At 41.4% G+C, this 20,363-nt stretch overlaps 1 protein-coding gene across 1 annotated transcript in view; it reads left to right on the forward strand.

Moving 5' to 3' along the window:
* LOC126428183 (aminomethyltransferase, mitochondrial) overlaps positions 1-20,363 on the forward strand; it is a 173,384-nt gene that overhangs the window by 13,552 nt on the left and 139,469 nt on the right. The window lies entirely within an intron of this gene.

Here is a 20,363-nt window from a genome sequence, read left to right on the forward strand (position 1 = left end):
AAAGTGTTACAGTCACTGTCGTAAATTATGTCTTTCATAAAATTTGAGTTTCTTTCTAAACATGAGGTTTAAAATGTAAGACCTCATTCAGTTTTTCATAAATTAAATAAATTCTAGAATTTCGTACACCTGTGAGTATGGTTTGTATGCTCTGCTAAATTCATGCAAGAATCTCTCTTACTTATGAAGAAAAGCGTACCTATAGCAACAAACGCAGCCAATAGTAACTGAAAAAATGATGAAATTTCACATGTAACAAAGATTTATTTTGCTATGTTTTTGCACTTCCACTGCTATGAGTGTGAATCCTGAATCCTTCCTGGTCATGCTGACAAAGTTTTACGAATTTATTTGTAAAAATATGGACAGTGCAGATTAAAATGTCCTTTGGTGCTTCTCCTGCTCCAAGTCGGCTCCTTGATTTCCGGAAGGCATCCGATGCAGTTCCGCGTTGCCGCCAAACGAGAAAATACGAGTGTATGGAATGTTAGATCAGCTGTGTGACTGGACTGAAGAGTATCTACCAAACCGAATACAGCAAGTCGTTCTGAATAGGGATGTAATAGTAGTTTCGCGGGTGCTCCTGGTGAGTATTAGAGGAGCGTTACTTTTCACGAAGCTTGTAAATGACCCAGCAGATAATGTCGCGAGTTCCAGCAGGCTTCTAGCGGATGATTCTGTAGCATACAGAGGCGTCGCGACGCTAGAAAATTGCAGCGAAATACAGGAAGCGACGCTTTGTGTAGTGTGCGACAACTCACCCTAAACTAATGTAACGTGATGCGAATCCATAAAGACTCCTTATTACACGATCTCAAAATTGTTGAACGAAAAGTGAAAGCAGTTACGTCGATGAAATACCAAGGAGTATGGCTACAGCCCCGATGTCATTCAATCTGTATTTTGAGCAAGCAGTAAAGCAAACAAACAAAAAATATGGAGTAGGAACTAAAATCCATGGTGGAAGAAATACAAACTTTGAGGTTTGCCGATGACATTGTAATTCTGTTAGAGATAGCAGAGGACCTGGAAGAGCAATTGTACGGAATGGACAGTGTCTTGAAAGGAGGATATAAGATGAACATCAACAAAAGCAAAACGAGGATAGTGGAATATAGTCGAATTAAATCAGGTGATGCTGAGGGAATTAGATTAGGAAATGAAACAATGTACTAGATGAGTTTTGCTATCGGGAGCAAAATAACTGATGATGGTTCGAAGTAGAGACGATATAAAATGTAGACTGGCAAGGAAAGCGTTTCTGAAGAAGAGAAATCTGTTGACATCAGAAGAATTTGTTGCTACGGAAGAATGCTGAAGATTAGATGGGTAGATCACGTAACTAATGAGGAGGTACTGAGAGGAATTTGTGTGACAACATGACTAAAAGAAGGGATCGGTTGGGAGAACAGGTTCTGAGACATCACGGGATCACCAATTCAGTAGTGCAGGAACGCGCTGAGGGTAAAAGTCGTAGAGGGATACCAAGAGATGAATTCAGTAAGCAAATTCAGAAGAATATAGGTTGTAGTTGTACAGGACAGAGTAGCATGGAGACTTGCATCAACCAGTCTGTGGACTGAAGACCACAACAACAACGGGGTTCAGTAGCAGTTTCATGTGAAACTTCACGACAATTCGCTGCTCTGTTATTACACTTATCATTTTTCCGGAGGAACAGCTCGTACAGAAATGAAGGCCATGACCGCACGGATTATCTACAGGCAACAGCTACTGGTCATTCGTCTATGGTGCATGCGTACTTACTCTGCGACAGGATCAGAACCCTTAGTTTAGTTTAGTTTAGTTATGTCATGTTCCGTTGATTATTTTCACGATTATTTTATCGATATGGTGTGGAAAAAGTCAGATTACAAGATATATATACACACACATGAATAGCGCTAGTATCAATATTACTGAAATTTTTAGTTCTACACATGAAACTACATTTACAAGCACATTTTTTTACCAGTTCTGAAACAGAAACTCGACCATGCAATAGAAAAATGGCTCTGAGCACTATGGGAATTAACATCTGAGGTCATCAGCCCCCTAGAACTTAGAACTACTTAAACCCAACTAACCTAAGGGCATCACATACATCCATGCCCGAGGCAGGCCTCGAACCTGCGACCGTAGCTGTCGCGCGGTACCAGACTGAAGCGCCTAGAACCGCCCGGCCACACCGGCCGGCATGCAATAGGAGTTGTCCAAAAGAACTGATTTTGGGCTACATTTAAAATTTGATTTGCCACCTGCCAGACACTTTATGTTGTTGGGCAGATGATCAAAGATTTTTGTTGCTGAATTATGTGCCCCCTTTTTGAGCAACTGACAGCTTCAATAAGGGATAGGAAAGGTCATTTTTCCCTCTAGCGTTGGACGTATGAACATCACTATTCTTCGCGAATTGAGATGACTTATTTATAACGAATTTCATTAGCGAATCTATGTACTCTGATGGTGCAGTTGAAATACCTAACTCCTTGAATAGGTGCCTACATGACGTCCTTGAGTGAACATCACTTCCTGTTCTCTTTTATGCAAAATGGTTCAAATGGCTCTGAGCACTATGGGATTTAACTTCTGAGGTCATCAGTCCCCTAGAACTTAGAACTACTTAAGGACATCACACTCATCCATGCCCGAGGTAGGATTCGAACCTGCGACCGTAGCACTCGCGCGGTTCCAGACTGAAGCGCCTAGAACCGCTCGGCCATATCGGCCGGCTCTTTAATGCAGTTAATACTTTATGTCTAAGTGGTGAGTTTCCCCAGAAAACTATTCCATAAGACATTAATGAGTGGAAATATGCGAAGTACATTAGGAGACTGATCTATTTATTACCAAGACTAGCGACCTTACGAAGAGCGAAAGAAGCTGAACTTAATTGTTTGGGATGCTCAGTAATATGCTTCTTCCAGTTCAGGTCGTAATCAATGTGAACACTCAAAAATTTGGAGAAATCTACGCTGTTAACTGAGCCCTGTTAAAATGCTACATAAACTTGCCGATATGACTCTATTCGGTGTACAGAAGTGGATCTAGTGACTTTTTTCAGAATGAAGGGAGAGTCCATTTTCTTAATAATTCTTCGAAAGACATCCTTAACAATATCTTCAGCTGCTTTTTGTGGAGATGGATTTATTATAACATTCGTGTCATCTGCAAAAAGAAATAGTTCTGCTTGCTGGACGTTAAGTCAGAGGTCATTATCATGAATAAGGAATAGCAGAGGACCCAAAATTGAACCCTGTGGGACTTCCCATTCAATAGAATTTACCACCCTCCCAACATTATTTGTGTTATTCAGCACAACTTTTTGCTTTCTGTTCGTTAAGTATGATTCAAACCAGCTGCATTTATAGCTTTCAATTGTACAAAACCTGAGTTTCTCTAAGAGTGTGACATCCGCCACATCTAGTATCTCGCAGGAATACCACGAAGGCAAGAGGCATTCTATGTGACGTTCTTTATGCAAAGTAATCATGACTGGAATACGAAAAGGGAGGGGGGGGGGGGGAAGGTGACTGGTGTGTAGAAAGCACCCTCAGCCACACACCGTGAAGAAGTTTTAGGTGGGAGGGGGGAGGGCGAGGTGTAAAAATGTGGAGGATACTAGTTTGTCTTCTTGCGTCAGCGGCTCTTGGCGCAGAGCAGTGTGTTGGTAAACACACGTCACGTAACGAAGCTGTTGACCAGACCCCCTCCCACACGTAACGTAGCAGCATCGAGAACCGGCCGACCTTGGTCTGTTGAGCGCATGCGCTGCCCGTCCCCGCTCGGCATTCGACTTGTTTTCTTGTACCTGACTGTAACCGAGCAGCGCGAAAATACTGGGTGATCAAAAAATCAGTATAAATTTGAAAACTTAATAAACCAGGGAATAATGTAGATAGAGAGGTAAAAATTGACACACATGCTTGGAATGACATGGGGTTTTATTAGAACAAAAAAAAAAAAAAAAAAAAAACAAAGTTCACAAAATGTCCGACAGTTGGCGCTGGACAGCAAAACCGCTGCCGTGACGGGTGAGAGATACGCCGATATGTTACAGAATCGCGTCATCCCCAGCCTGGCTGATAAACACCTGCTGGAACGTACGATGTTTATGCAGTATGGCGCTCCACCCCATATTGCTAGACGCGTGAAAGATCTCTTGCGCGCGTCGTTTGGTGATGATCGTGTGCTCAGCCGTCACTTTCGTCATGCTTGGCCTCCCAGGTCCCCAGACCTCAGTCCGTGCGATTATTGGCTTTGGGGGTTACCTGAAGTCGCACGTGTATCGTGATCGACCGACATCTCTAGGGATGCTGAAAGACAACATCCGACGCCAATGCCTCACCATAACTCTGGACACGCTTTACAGTGCTGTTCACAACATTATTCCTCGGCTGCAGCTATTGTTGAGGAATGGTGGTGGATATATTGAGTATTTCCTGTAATGAACATCATCTCTGCTTAGTCTTACTTTGTTACGCTAATTATTGCTATTCTGATCAGATGAAGCGCCATCTGTCGGACATTTTTTGAACGTTTGTATTTTTTTGGTTCTAATAAAACCCCATGTCATTCCAAGCATGTGTGTCAATTTGTACTTCTCCATCTACATTATTCCGTGATTTATTCAGTTTTCAAATTTATACTGACTTTTTGATCACCCGTTATTTCTGCTGTTAGCGTCGACGAAAGATGTCTTTAGGTAAAAAGGCTAATGTGGCCGACACGAATGTAAACAAGATGATCCGACTTAAGTATGCTCTAGCGACAGATGTCTTGCCGTTGTCTGGGGCATGGAAATTTTTTTGGAAACACGCGTTTTGCGCAAAGCTGAATTGCACACTATCTGTTGATGTCTAGCCCACATGAACGAATCGTAGTTCTTACGACAAATAAAATATCTGATTCACGCAAAGTGTCTTCAAGCGAGGGCAAAGACTTTCGTTTAAGCAAGTAATGTGTTACCTGTAAATATTGTGTTTTAGAGCATCTCTCCACGCTGCTCCATCCTTCGCAAGCACCTTAATCTCATCTCTGCTGTACCTCTGCAGACCACATCCCATTTCACCTGCTTATTTTAGGCGTGTTCTCGTATCCCTCTCAAATTTTAAGATCCCAAACTTTCCTGTAATGCTAATGCCTCACGATGTGTCTTCCCAAATTATACCGTCTTCAAGTCAAATTCTACCATAAAACTGTTTTCTGTCCAATTCGACTCAATGCCTCTTCACTAGATACTCGATATTTAGTACTACTCTGAAAAACCACACTTGTAACGCGACTAATATGCTCTTTAAGCCGACTAATATGCTCCTGTCTCCGCTGCTTGTTGTTCTCGTTTCACTGCCACACAACGCTATACTGAAGGCAATAGGTCTCTGACACGTACTAACACCGATTCTCCTTTCTAGAAAACTTTTTCTTCCCATTACCAGTCCGCATCTGATATCGTTTCTTACTTTTTCTCGTCGTCAAATACAGGGTGATTCAAAAAGAATACCACAACTTTAGGAATTTAACACTCTGCAACGACAAAAGGCAGAGCTAAAGCACTATCTGTCGGCGAATTAAGGGAGCTATAAAGTTTTATTTAGTTGTACATTTGTTCGCCATTTGAGCCAATAAAGTTTTTGGTCCCTTTTTCTTCGAAGGTGCTACTGTAACTGGACTACAGTATCTGGAGGTGTTAGAGAATTGGCTGTTCCCTCAGCTCGAACAAGAAGCACAACAATTCATATTTCAGCAGGATGGAGCGCCACCACATTGGCACTTATCTGTCCGTAACTACCTGAACGTCAACTACCCGAGGCGATGGATCGGCCGCCAGGCAGCCCGTGACAGAGCACTTCATCACTGGCCTCCAAGAAGCCCTGATCTTACCCCCTGCGATTTTTTCTTATGGGGGTATGTTAAGGATATGGTGTTTCAGCCACCTCTCCCAGCCACCATTGATGATTTGAAACGAGAAATAACAACAGCTATCCAAACTGTTACGCCTGATATGCTACAGAGAGTGTGGAACGAGTTGGAGTATCGGGTTGATATTGCTCGTGTGTCTGGAGGGGGCCATATTGAACATCTCTGAACTTGTTTTTGAGTGAAAAAAAAACCTTTTTAAATACTCTTTGTAATGATGTATAACAGAAGGTTATATTATATTTCTTTCATTAAATACAAATTTTTAAAGTTGTGGTATTCTTTTTGAATCACCCTGTATTTTGGTGCCCAGATAGCAAAACTCATCTACTACTTTAAGTGTCTCATTTCCTAATCTAATTCTCTCGGCATAACCTGACGTCTTATAATTCGATTACATTCCATTACCCTTGTTTTATAACTTTCTTTATTGCGCGGGGTAGCCGCGCGGTCTGGGGCGCTTTGGCACGGTTCGCATGGCTCCCCCTGTCGGAGGTAAGCCTAGGGACCGATGAGTTCAGCAGTTTGGTGTCATAGGAACCTACCACTACCATTCCATTATAAATTTCTTTGTTTCACGTCTATGGTCACAAATATTGTAGGTCCTCAGACTAACCGTTTCTGCCGGCAATGACCACCTTCAGATCAGCAACAATAACATAAATACAACTAGTGGGTGTCTACAGCTTAAAACAATAAAATAAGCTACGGAGAAAAATATTACTGACATACATGGGAAAATTATGAGGCTGAAACTTTTTCTTCAACGCCTATTTTACTGTTTTAAACTGTAGACATGCACTAGTTATATTTGTGTTTTTGCCGTATTTCTGAGGAGGTCATTGGTAACCGAAACCTGTAGTCTGAGGACCTGCAATATTTTTATCATAGACGTGGAACAAAGAAATTTATTCTACATTATCGAATCACTGTTCGATTCGCGATCTTGTCGCAGCTTGTGAAACCCCTGTTTTAGTTTTGGAGATTTCATCTTATAACCTCCTTTCATGACAATATCCATTCCACTCGATTACTTCGAAGTCGGTTCTAGGCGCTTCAGTCCGGAACCGCGTTGCTGCTACGGTAGCAGGTTCGAACCGTACGTCGGTCATGGATGTGTGTGATATATTTAGGTTAGTTAGGTTTAAGTAGTTCTAAGTCTAGGGGACTGATGACCTAAGACGTTAAGTCCAATAGTGCTTAGAGCCATGTGAACCATCTTCGAAGTCTTTTGCCAACTCTGCCGGAATTACGTCGTTGTCAAACCTTAAAAGTCTCTCTGAAATTACATTTTTCCTTAACTTCCTTTACTGCCCACTCTTTGTACAGTATGGACAGTATGGGGAATTGGCTACAGTACTGCCTCACTCCCTGCTCATCAACTTTCATGTCGTTCGACTCTCTGCAGTCTGTAAATGCTTTTCGCATGCTCTGTATTATCCCTGACTACAAAGTAAAACGGTAATCGAATGTAGTCGAGTAAAATACAGGCGATGATGAGGGAACTGAATTAGAAATTAAATACTAAAAGAATGGACGAGTTTTGCTGTAACTGAAGATGTTCGAAGTGGAGGGAATATGAACGTCAGATTAGCGATAGTAGTAAAGAGTTTCTAAAAAAGAGATATTTGTTAACAATGGTTTGATAGGTGTCATGTATAATTTTGGTATCTGAATTTTTTATATCTGAATCGATTGTGAGCGAGCAGCGATGCTCGAAGCTGTATCGCAGAAGTTAAGCGAGTATCTCTGAGCAGATACGGTTAAGCAGGGTTAGAGTGGGGAAGCTGACAATGTTAACCTGTGTTAGAGTGAGGACACAATGACAGTATTACATTTGAAATTTAAAATCTCAATTTATCAATGAATTTTTTGTAAAGGAGGAAGTCTAGTTGAATATTAGGTAATGATAATTGTAATGTTACTTTTTTTTGCTATTGCTGCGTCATCGAACTTACTTGGTTATTGTACTGAAAGTTGTTGGATTTGAGAGATAGGAAAGTGTATTGTTTGGATGTTGAGAAGTTCGTTAAATTTAAAATCTGCCTTGAGAAATCTTTGTCAATGTATGAAAGCAACATAGTGTTGTCATTTTTGCGCATATTTCATTTTCTTTCCAAACTTCCTCTTACAGTTCTTTTTAATGGATCACCTAAGCAAGTGCGTTCGATAAACTGTTCGATTTCCGGTTAACAAAGAACTCATTGCACCTCTCGAGTGCCGCTGTGAAGGTTCAGTAATTTGCTGCTTTAGCCAAGCGGCGCGCAAGACAACTGTACTGCAACGCGTTATCCAGATTTACGCAGAATAGATTCAAGGAGAAAATATTATGATTTTTTTTATTTATTCAATCAGGCCCAACTTATGTTATTCAGAGACAGTTTTTGTGATTAAATTTTGCAAAACCAGTTACTCTAGGTTTCATGTCGAAGTTAATTATTCAGGCAGTTCATACTGTTCAAAATTCTTGCAGTCAGATTGCTAACTTTTACAGTGTGAAAGACTTCCCTTTTCATTACGACAATTAATTTTTCTTTCAGTGCAGCTTTGCTTTCACATTACGACAGTGAAAGTTTCATTACGTCAGTTAATTATTATTACAGCTCAGAGCTTACAATCAGGAACAGAGTGCTTCAGTTATATTTTATTCATTTAGATAACTTTCACTATATAACATAATTTCCAAATTATAAATTTTTCTTTTTTAATAGTATTTCTCTGGTGTGTAGTCTTGTGCTGATGTGTCTATAAGCAGCTAAGATAAGACGAGAACAGGTTTTCAATTGTGGTAGGCCTACTAGAGAGAAATGCTGAACATTCGGTTAGTAAATCGGATAAGTAACGAATAACTACTGGATTAAATTGGGGAGAAAAAAAATTATGATGTAATTTGTGCAACTGGTTGATAGGACATGTTGTAAATCATGAAGGAATTTATGGAATATTTCTACATCTAACTCCATAATCCGCGAGCCATCTTCCGGTGTGTGGTGAAGGGTAATTTCTGTACCAGTGCCGCTTCCCCCTTTCCCGTTCCAGTCGCGAATAGTTCGCGGTAAGAACGATAGCTTCTAAGCCTCCATGTGGGCGGAAATCACCCTAATTTTACCTTCACAGTGCTTTCGCGAGATATACTAGGGAAAAAGCAATGTTATTTGCTGACTGTTCTAGGAACGTAACGGTGTCGGAATCTTAATAATAAAGCACACTGTGATGCAGAATGCCTCTGTTGCATCGTCTGCTACTGTCGTTGGTTGATCACCTCTGTTACGCTCTGATGCTTGCTAAGTGAATCTGTAAATAAACGCGCCGCTCTTCTTTGGATATTCTTTACTTCCTCTGTCAGTCCTATGTGGTGGGCATGCCATACTGATGCGGCAGTATTCAACTGTTATTCGACCAAGTGCTTTCTAATATACTTCCTTTGTTGACGGACTAAATTTTCTGACGAATCTTCCAAAGAACCACAGTCTGCAAGTGGCTTACTAACGATTAATTTTACCAGATCATTCCACTTTATTTCGCGCTGTACTCTTATTCCTACCTATTTAGTGCAAGTAACTACTTCCAGTGATTGTTCTGCAATTTTGTGATCATATAGTAAATGTTCTCCCTGTCTATGTAACCACATCACTTTACATTTGTATATGTTGAGGGTCAACTGTCACCACCTGTACCAATCGACTATTCTCTGCAGGTCTTCCTGTATTTCGCTACAATTTTCTAGCGTCGCGTCTTCTTTGTATACACCAGCGTCAGCCGTGAAAAGCCTGCTGCAACTCGCCACGTTATCTGCTGGGTCATTTATATGCATCGTCAAAACTAACGCTTATCTAACACTCACCTAGGGCCCGCGCAAAGTTACTTTTACGTCACCATTCTGGATGACAGGCTGTGCCCTGTTTGCTAGAAACTCTTCGGTACAGTCACACAGCCGGTCTAACATTCTGTACACTCGTTTTGTTCGTTTGGCGGCAACGCGGAACTGTATCGAATGCCTTACGGAAATCAAGGAGCACGGCATATATCTGGGCGCCTGTATCTACTGTTTGTAGGCCCGGTACTTGGAGGAAGACAGACGTATTAAGGGGGGGGGGGGGGGGACGTCAAAGGGGCCAAGCTGGAGCACAAGAGACACCACAGAACATTTTAATTTCCACTGTCTATACTTTTACAAATAAATTCATAAAACTGTCAGCATGACGAGAAAGGATTCAGGATTCACACTCACAGCAGTGAAAGGTCAAGAACATAGCAAAATAAACCATTTTTACATGTGAAATTTCATTTTTTCACTTACCGTTGTCATCATTTGTTGCTAAAGGTTCACTTTTCTTCAAAAGTAAGAGAGATTCTTCGATGAATTTTGCACAGCGTACAAACCATACTTACAGGTGTATGAAACTGTAGTATTTATTTAATTTATGAAAAAATGAATGAGCTGTTACATTTTAAACTTCATATTTAGCAAATATTCAAATTTTATGGTTAATTATGTCAATATTGGCCACAGTTTTTAATATATTTGGAAAATTCTAATTTCATACGCTTGTAAGTATGGTTTGATGCTGTGAAGAAGTTCATCAAAGAATCTCTATTACTTATGAAGGAAAGTGTACCTACAGCAAGAAACGCAACCAAAACTGAAAAAATGATAAAATTTCACATGCAAAAAAAAATCATTTCGTTATGTTTTTGAAATTCCATAATACCGTCTTTCCTTACTATGATTGGTGTGGCCTTCGTGTCTATCTTGGCTACAATAATAGGCTCACTATGCTTATTCATAAAGCCCACACCCACCACAATAGAATGTCTATATACCAGCTAGCTACACATATGATAAACACATTGAAGAAATATGTTGTTGTAGTCTTCAGTCCAGAGACTGGTTTGATGCAGCTCTCCATGCTACTCTATCCTGTGCAAGCTTCTTCATCTCCCAGTACCTACTGCAACTTATATCCTTATGAATCTGTTTAGTTTATTCATCTCTTGGTCTCCCTCTACGATTTTTACCCTCCACGCTGCCCTCCACAATAGAATGTCTATATACCAGCTAGCTACACATATGATAAACACATTGAAGAAATATGTTGTTGTAGTCTTCAGTCCAGAGACTGGTTTGATGCAGCTCTCCATGCTACTCTATCCTGTGCAAGCTTCTTCATCTCCCAGTACCTACTGCAACTTACATCCTTATGAATCTGTTTAGTTTATTCATCTCTTGGTCTCCCTCTACGATTTTTACCCTCCACGCTGCCCTCCAATACTAAATTGGTGATCCCTTGATGCCTCAGAACATGTCCTACCAACCGATCCCTTCTTCTAGTCAAGTTGTGTCACAAACTTCTCTTCTCCCCAATCCTATTCAATACCTCCTCATTAGTTATATGATCTACCCATCTAATCTTGAAGAAATATATGATGAGATAAAAGAAATTATTCAGGTAGTTTAGGGAGACGAAAATTTAATAATCATGGGGGACTGGAATTCGATAGTAGGAAAAGAAAGAGAAGGAAAAGTAGGTGAATGTGGATTGGGGAAAGGAGTGAAGGAGGAAGCGGCCTGGTAGAATTTTAAACAGAGCATGATAGATGGTTTAAGAATCACGCAAGAACGTTTTATAACTGTAAGAGACCTGGAGACACCGGAAGGTTTCAGATTGGTTATATAATGGCAAGACAGAGATTTCAAAACTAGATTTTAAGTTATAATACATTTCCAGGGATCGTCTGGACTCTGACCACAATTTGTTCGTTATGGACTAGAGATTAAAACTCACGAAACTGCAAGAAGGTAGGAAATTAAGATGGGAAATGGATAACCTGAAAAAACTAGACGTTGTAGGAGGTTTCAGGAGGAGCATTAGGGAACGATTGAAAAGAACAGGAGAAAGAAATATGGAAGAAAAATGGGTAGGTTTGAGAGATGAAATAGTGAAGGCAGCAGAGGATTAAGTAGGTAAAAAAACGAAGGCTAATAGGAATCCTTGGGTAACACAAGAGATACTCAATTTAACTGATGAAAGGAGAAAATATAAAAATGCAATAAATGAAGCAGGCAAAAAGAAATACAAACGTCTCCAATATGAGATCGACAGGAAGCGCAAAATCGCTAAGCAAGGATGGCTAGAGGACAAATCTAAGGATTTAGAATCATCACTAGAAATAAGATAGATACCTCCTATAGGAACATTAGGGAGAAGTTTAGAAGTACTGATAGCCTGGGGAGAGCCAGGCATGACAACACTCTTCCATCTCCTGGATCCCCGCCGCTGGAATCTCGGCGCGCGACGTCACGCCAGTCTAAACACCAGCTTTCACCGGGCCGCGTAAACAGTCTATCTGAGGAGGCATCTCATTGTTTCCCGCTGCGAGTGACTCACAGCCGTAAGCCGTATCAGACCGAAGTCCTGCGGTGCCTAAACAGCGGCCACTAACAGTCAATAAAGACAGAGCAGCGTTGTCAGACGTTAAGTCTGTTGCCCTATGTAGCAAGTTTGTTCCCATGGCCATCTTCTGCAGCAAGCACGGAAATATTTATTTTGTAAAGGAAAGCCGTCTTTTTGGCTGCACTGTGCTTATCTGCCTTAAGGTATCTTCTGCCTTAAAGTTGAAAGGAGTCTGCTTGGTACACTTGTACGTGGCACCTGAATATGATAATAATATTAATATAAACTAAAATCAAACTATTATACAGGATGTCCATGAAGTCCCTTTACAACTTAAAAATTTATTACAACGGCAGTTGTTGAAATATTTTTACAACATTTCTTTTATTGTAATCAGTGTTTTTTGACAGTGTTTAGTAGACCTCTATTTTGGCGCCTTTAGTTGGTAGAAAGCACATCAAGGCGGTACTCCTTTCTTAGCAATCACATACAACCGATCACTCGACGAGAGGTCTGTTCCTAAAGACTGGAAAGTAGCACAGGTCACACCAGTATTTAAGAAAGGAAATAGGAGTAACCCATTGAATTACAGACCCATATCACTGACCTCAATTTGCAGTAGGATATTGCAGCATGTGCTGTACTCGAACATTATGAATCACCTTGAATAAAATGACCTATTGATATATAACCAACACGGATCCGGAAAATATCGTTCTTGTGCAACACAGCTAGATCTTTATTCCCATGAAGTAATGACTGCTGTCGACAAGGGATCTCAGATCGATTCCATATTCCTAGATTTCCAGAAGGCTTTTGATACCCTTCCTCACAAGCGACTATTAATCAAATTGCGTGCATATGGAGTATTGTCTCAGTTGTGTTACTGGATTCGTGATTTCCTCGCAGAGAGGTCACAGTTCGTAGTGATAGACGGTAAATCATCGAGGAGAACAGAAGTGATATCTGGCGTTCCGTAAGGTTGTGTCATAGGCCCTCTGCTGTTCCTGATTCACATAAATGATCTAGGTGATAATCTGAGCAGCCCCCTTATATTGTTTGCAGATGACGCTGTAATTTATCGCCTAGTAAAATCATCAGACGATCAATTCCAGTTGCTAAATGATCTAGAGAGAATTTCCGTATGATGCGAAAAGTGACAATTGGCACTACACAAAGAAAGGTGGGAGGTCATCCACATGGGCACTAAAAGAATTTAGATAAATTTTGTGTATACGATAAATCGGACAAATCTAAGGGCTGTCAATTCGACTAAATACCTAGGAATTACAATGACAAGCAATTGGAAAGACCACATAGATAATATTGCGGGGAAGACAAAACAAAGACTGCGCTTTGTTGGCAGAACACTTAGAATATGCGACAAACCCACTAAAGAGACAGCCTAAAATACACTTGTCCGTCCTCTGCTGGAATATTGCTGCGCAGTATGGGATCCTTACCAGGTAGGATTGACGGAGGACATCTAAAAAGTGCAAAGAAGGGCAGCTCGTTTCGTGTTATCGCGCATTATGGGTGAGAGTGTCACTGATATGGTAAGGGAGTTGGGGTGGCACTCACTGAGACAAAGGCGGTCGTCTTTGCGGCGAGATCTATTTACGAAATTTCGATCACCAGCTTTCTCTTGCGAATGCGAAAATATTTTGTTGACACCCACATACGTAGGGAGAAATAATCATCATAATAAAATGAGGGAAATCAGAGCTCGAACGGGAAGATTTAGGTGTTCCTTTTTCCCACGCTCCATTGGAGAGTGAAATGGTAGAGAAGTAGTATGAAAATCGTTCGATGAACCCTCTGCCAGGCACTTGTGTAAATTGCTGAGTAACCATGTAGATGTAGATGTAGATTTCTTGCCACGTCCGCTGTAGCATAGTGTCATCAGTGGTGGCAATAGCATTAGGAATCCTTTGCTTCAAGTCAGCAATGTCTCGTATCTGTGTTTGATATACGATATCTAACATACCCCATAAAAAAAACATCCATGGGAGTGATATCTGGCGAACGCGGTGGTCAAGGAATTGGCCCATCCCTCTCAATCCATCTGCCCGGAAATGTTTCATTGAAGAACCGACGAACATGCAGTCGCCAATGTGGTGGTGCACCATCTTGCTGGAAAATAATAGTTGGTTGCTAAGTCAATCAGTTGTGGTACTACATATTCGTGCAGGAGGCCGAGTTAACATCTGCAGTAATTGTTGATTCGTTGAAGTGTTCGGTTGCACATGATGCCACACCACACATCCACTTTTGGACCATCCCGGCGAAGCTCCCTGGTGACATACGGGTGTACAGATCCCCAAATTCTCGCACTGCGTCTGTTTAATGTCCCAGAAACATGAAAAGTTGCCTCGTCACAAACAAACTCACTTGAGGAATGTTTCATCCTCCAAAAGGCGTTCCAGGATGTTGAGTGCAAACTCTATCCGTTTTGGCTCGTCATTTGGCTCAAGTGTCTGTAACAGTTGCACTTTGAAGAGTACAACCGTGAGTTTTTGTGGAGGACCTTATGCACAGTTGAACGTGTTAGTTTCAACTGTCTCGCAGCAGTTCGGATGGACTTCGTAGGTGAACGAGTGGAGACGTTTAAAACGTCGCCCGCTCCTCCCTTTATCCGACACTGTCCCTGTCTCTTTTTTTTTTTTTTTTCTTTTGGTCATCAGTCTACTGACTGGTTTGATGCGGCCCGCCACGAATTCCTTTCCTGTGCTAACCTCTTCATCTCAGAGTAGCACTTGCAACCTACGTCCTCAATTATTTGCTAGACGTATTCCAATCTCTGTCTTCCTCTACAGTTTTTGCCCTCTGCAGCTCCGTCTAGTACCATGGAAGTCATTCCCTCATGTCTTAGCAGACGTCCTATCATCCTGCCCCTTCTCCTTATCAGTGCTTTCCACATATTCCTTTCCTCTCCGATTTTGCGTAGAACCTCCTCATTCCTTACCTTATCAGTCCACCTAATTTTCAACATTCGTCTATAGCACCACATCTCAAATGCTTCGATTCTCTTCTGTTCCGGTTTTCCCACAGTCCATGTTTCACTACCATTCAATGCTGTACTCCAGACGTACATCCTCAGAAATTTCTTCCTCAAATTAAGGCCAGTATTTGATATTAGTAGACTTCTCTTGGCCAGAAATGCCTTTTTTGCCATAGCGAGTCTGCTTTTGATGTCCTCCTTGCTCCGTCCGTCATTGGTTGTTTTACTGCCTAGGTAGCAGAATTCCTTAACTTCATTGACTTCGTGACCATCAATCCTGATGTTAAGTTTCTCGCTGTTCTCATTTCTACTACTTCTCATTACCTTCGTCTTTCTCCGATTTACTGTCAAACCATACTGTGTACTCATTAGACTCTTCATTCCGTTCAGCAGATCATTTAATTCTTCTTCACTTTCACTCAGGATAGCAATGTCATCAGCGAATCGTATCATTGACATCCTGTCACCTTGTATTTTAATTCCACTCCTGAACCTTTCTTTTATTTCCATCATTGCTTCCTCGATGTACAGATTGAAGAGTAGGGGCGAAAGGCTACAGCCTTCTTAATACGAGCACTTCGTTCCTGATCGTCCACTCTTATTATTCCCTCTTGGGTGTTGTACATATTGTATATGACCCATCTCTCCCTATAGCTTACCCCTACTTTTTTCAGAATCTCGAACAGCTTGCACCATTTTATATTGTCGAACGCTTTTTCCGGGTCGACATATCCTATGAAAGTGTCTTGATTTTTCTTTAGCCTTGCTTCCATTATTAGCCGTAACGTCAGAATTGCCTCTCTCGTCCATTTACTTTTCCTAAAGCCAAACTGATCGTCACCTAGCGCATTCTCAATTTTCTTTCCCATTCTTCTGTATATTATTCTTGTAAGCGGCTTCGATGCATGAGATGTTAAGCTGATTGTGCGATAATTCTCGCACTTGTCAGCTCTTGCCGTCTTCGGAATTGTGTGGGTGATGCTTTTCCGTAAGTCAGATGGTATGTCGCCAGACTCATATATTCTACACACCAACGTGAATAGTCGTTTTGTTGCGACTTCCCCCAATGATTTTAGAAATTCTGATGGAATGTTATCTATCCCTTCTGCCTTATTTGACCGTAAATCTTCCAAAGCTCTTTTAAATTCCGATTCTAGTACTGGATCCCCTATCTCTTCTAAATCGACTCCTGTTTCTTCTTCTATCACATCAGACAAATCTTCACTCTCATAGAGCCTTTCAATGTATTCTTTCCACCTATCTGCTCTCTCCTCTGCATTTAACAGGGGAATTCCCGTTGCACTCTTAATGTTACCACCGTTGCTTTTAATGTCTACATAAATTTTTCGTGCCATGCACGGATTGAAGAGCGCGACGGTGGATCTCTACCACACCATTTGTACAGAAACCAGATGGCAGTTATAAGAGTCGAGGGACATGAAAGGCAGGCAGTGGTTGGGAAGGGAGTGAGACAGGGTTGTAGCCTCTCCCCGATGTTCTTCAATCTGTATATTGAGCAAGAAGTAAAGGAGACAGAATAAAAATTCGGAGTAGGTATTAAAGGAATAAAGACTTTGAGGTTCGCCGATGACATTGTAATTCTGTTGGAGACAGTAAAGGACTTGGAAGAGCAACTGAACGAGATGGACAGTGTCTTGAAAGGAGGATATAAGATGAACATCAACAAAACCAAAACGAGGATAATGGAATGTAGTAGAATTAAGTCGGGTGATGCTGAGATAATTAGATTAGGAAATGAGACACTTAAAGTAGTAAAGGAGTTTTGCTATCTGGGGAACAAAATAACTGGTGATGGTCGAAGTAGAGAGGACGTAAAACGTAGACTGGCAACGGCAAGGAAAGCGTTTCTGAGGAAGAGAAATTTGTTAACACCGAGTTTCGATTTAAGTGTCAGGAAGTCGTTTCTGAAAGTATTTGTATGGAGTGTAGCCATGTGTGGAAATGAAACATGGACGATAAATAGTTTAGACAAGAAAGAATGTGGTGCTACAGAATAATGCTGAAGATTAGATGGGTAGATCACATAACTAATGAGGATGTATTGAATAGAATCGGGGAGAAGAGGAGTTTGTGGCACAACTTGACTAGAAGAAGAGATCGCTTGGTAGGACATGTTCCGAGGCAACAAGGGATCAACAATTTAGTATTGGAGGGTAAAAATCGTAGAGAGAGGCCAAGAGATGAATACACTAAGGAGATTCAGAAGGGTGTAGGTTGCAGTAGGTACTGGGAGATGAAGAAGCTTGCACAGGATAGAATAGCATGGAGAGCTGCATCAAACCAGTCTCAGGACTGAAGACCACCACCACCACCACCGCAACAACTACAACAACAATTAAACGTTTAGTAAACAGTGATTACAATAAAAGAAATTTGTTAAAACAGTTCAACAACTGCCGTTGTAATAAAATTTTGAAGTTGTAAAGGGACTTTATGGATACCCTGTATTATAAGCTATTTAAGTCTCCGATAGCCTTTATAGTGCGAATAACTGACTATGCACGACCGCAGAGCCAAAGATACTGCGTCATGTCTGAGATTGTAGTTTTGGAGTAAGAGATCGCTTGGAGCACAGTAGCAAGCAGTTGTCTGTGAGAGAAAGACGATGGAGTAGGCAGGTTTTGTGGAATGCTCTGTGAAGCCTTAAGTGTTAGATCAATGTAGGAATTACGAGAACATGGAAGCAGAAGTTTCTCGCATATGGTTCAAATGGCTCTGAGCACTATTGGACTTAACATCGGAGGTCATCAGTACCCTAGAACTTAGAACTACTTAAACCTAGCTAACCTAAGGACATCACACACATCCATGCCCGAGGCAGGACTCGAACCTGCGACCGTAGCGGTCGTGCGGTTCCAGACTGAAGCGCCTAGAACCGCTCGGCCACACCGGCCGGCTGCTAGTTAAGTGTTTCCCTTTTGTAACGTTCGTAAGATTTGTTAACTCAGGTCTATGTAACTAGAAGATTTGTATTCATGCTTTTTTAGTGAGGTTGGATAATACTTGCTGTATAAATCTCATTGTTTGTTAATCAATTAGTAAGAAGGATGTAATTTCTCTGAGTAATGTAATTTCAATTGTTAGATGTTTTGGAAAGTCGAACTTATCTTCGAAGACAATTTCACTATTGAAAAGGTGAGTGTTAGTAGTTCACCCAAATCAGTACCGCATCCCTGTCCAGGTCACATGTTTTTCAAAGACCTTGACTTTTTCTTAAATGTTTTCATTTATCAGCCAAAAGAATTTCATGTACATTCCAAAGTATTACGGCCAGCATTGCACACCGCTGAGCCTGTAGCTAGGATATTTTTATTTTTTGTGGAAGACCAGAATATATCGCGTTCCACCGTTGCTACTTTAGAGGTAAGGCAATTCAATTCATTTGTTATTGGCACAGGGACCAAAGATCAGTTTTGAACAGGGCCAGAGGATTCAGTGCCTAAGGGACTGAATGAATTTACAGTGAATGTATTTCTGTATTGCTATTGTGAGTTACATTGTCGAATCAGTTCGTGTAAGTTACTGCTAACGATAACACAAAATAAGCACACAAGTTGCATTTACAACACGCAACACAATAACTCCAGTTATGTAACCATTCCACACTCATGCATTCATTCAATTTGTTCCGGTGTAAAATTTAAAATAACGGTACACTTTCATCCAACATAATACAAAGCAGATTAATTAAAGAACTTTACAAAGTGAAAAAGGCGAAAAGCGCAAAGAACTGTCACACTGAAGATGCCTTAGGGCGAAAAGACGAAACGCGCCTGGGAGAAACAAAATACAGCGCAGCAAGAAAAGGCGGGGCTGTTTTTATTCACAAACCAAATACAGGGTGGTCCAAAAGTCCGGAAACACACTCATAAAATTCAAATGGAGTAGCAAGCAAGGAAACAGAGTCCTTACACACGAGGAACGGGAAGGGGGAAACTTTATAGACTATTCCACCAACATGGCGGCCATCTTGCAAGCCGCCATCTTGGATTCAACTCCAACATTTCAAATGGGAATGTGGCCATGTGACATATCAAACAGATAGAGAATTTCACCAGAAGAACAATGCCGTTGTTATTTTAAACACAGCTTTATTCATTCTCGGGTTATAGCCAGTTACATGTGGCAGCGGTGGGACGCTCGGCAGCAGGTATGTTATGTGCCGAAGAGACATTACTCCGATGTTACACAGTCCCGAGAGACCACCAACAGCCATAGGAATGGCTCGATATGTTGTCCATTATGTTGGATTGTTAATGCTATCCTCCGAACCCAGTCCTAATGAACTTTAACCAGCACATCTGGCTGAATTTGACCACACGCATCAACAATGCTCTGCTTTAGATGATGCAAATCCCGTATTTTCACAGAATAAACCAGTGCTTAGACATGACTCCAAAGATAAAAATCCAAAGAAGTCAAATCTGGTGAACGTGGTGGCCACTCCACAGCACCCCTACGACCAATCCACTTCTGAGGGAACTGGACATCCAGATATGCTCGCACATTGTGCCCATAATGTGGTGGGGCTCCATCATGCTGGTAGAATTCCGGAAATTTCCCGTCCTCCGTTAACAACGAGGGAAACACTTCTTCATCCAATAACCTCAGATAACCGTTGGCTGTTAACGTACAATAAAAAAAAAAGGTCCAACGACTTCGGTATCCAACACACCACACCAGACCATCACTTTTTGTGAGTCGACCGTTTTGGAAGCACCAATCCAGTGCGGATTTGGGTCGGACCAGTATCTGTAATTCTGCTTGTTCACTTCACCATTGATAAAGAAATTGGCTTCACCACTGAACAGCACCTGGTAGGGGAAACGTGGGTTTATCTGCCACTGCTGTGTCACCCATTCGGAGAACTGTACCAGACGGTCTGGGTCATCCTCGTTCAGGTGTTGGAGCAGCTGAATTCTGTACAGGTGCCATTTGTGCTGTGATAAAATTCGCAGTATGGAGGTACGGCTAACCCCACATTCTTGTGACAGGCGACGAGTACTCTGTTGCGGACTCTTGCTAAA

The sequence above is a fragment of the Schistocerca serialis genome, chromosome 12 (assembly GCF_023864345.2).
Source record: "Schistocerca serialis cubense isolate TAMUIC-IGC-003099 chromosome 12, iqSchSeri2.2, whole genome shotgun sequence".
In the NCBI taxonomy this organism is placed as follows: domain Eukaryota; kingdom Metazoa; phylum Arthropoda; class Insecta; order Orthoptera; family Acrididae; genus Schistocerca; species Schistocerca serialis.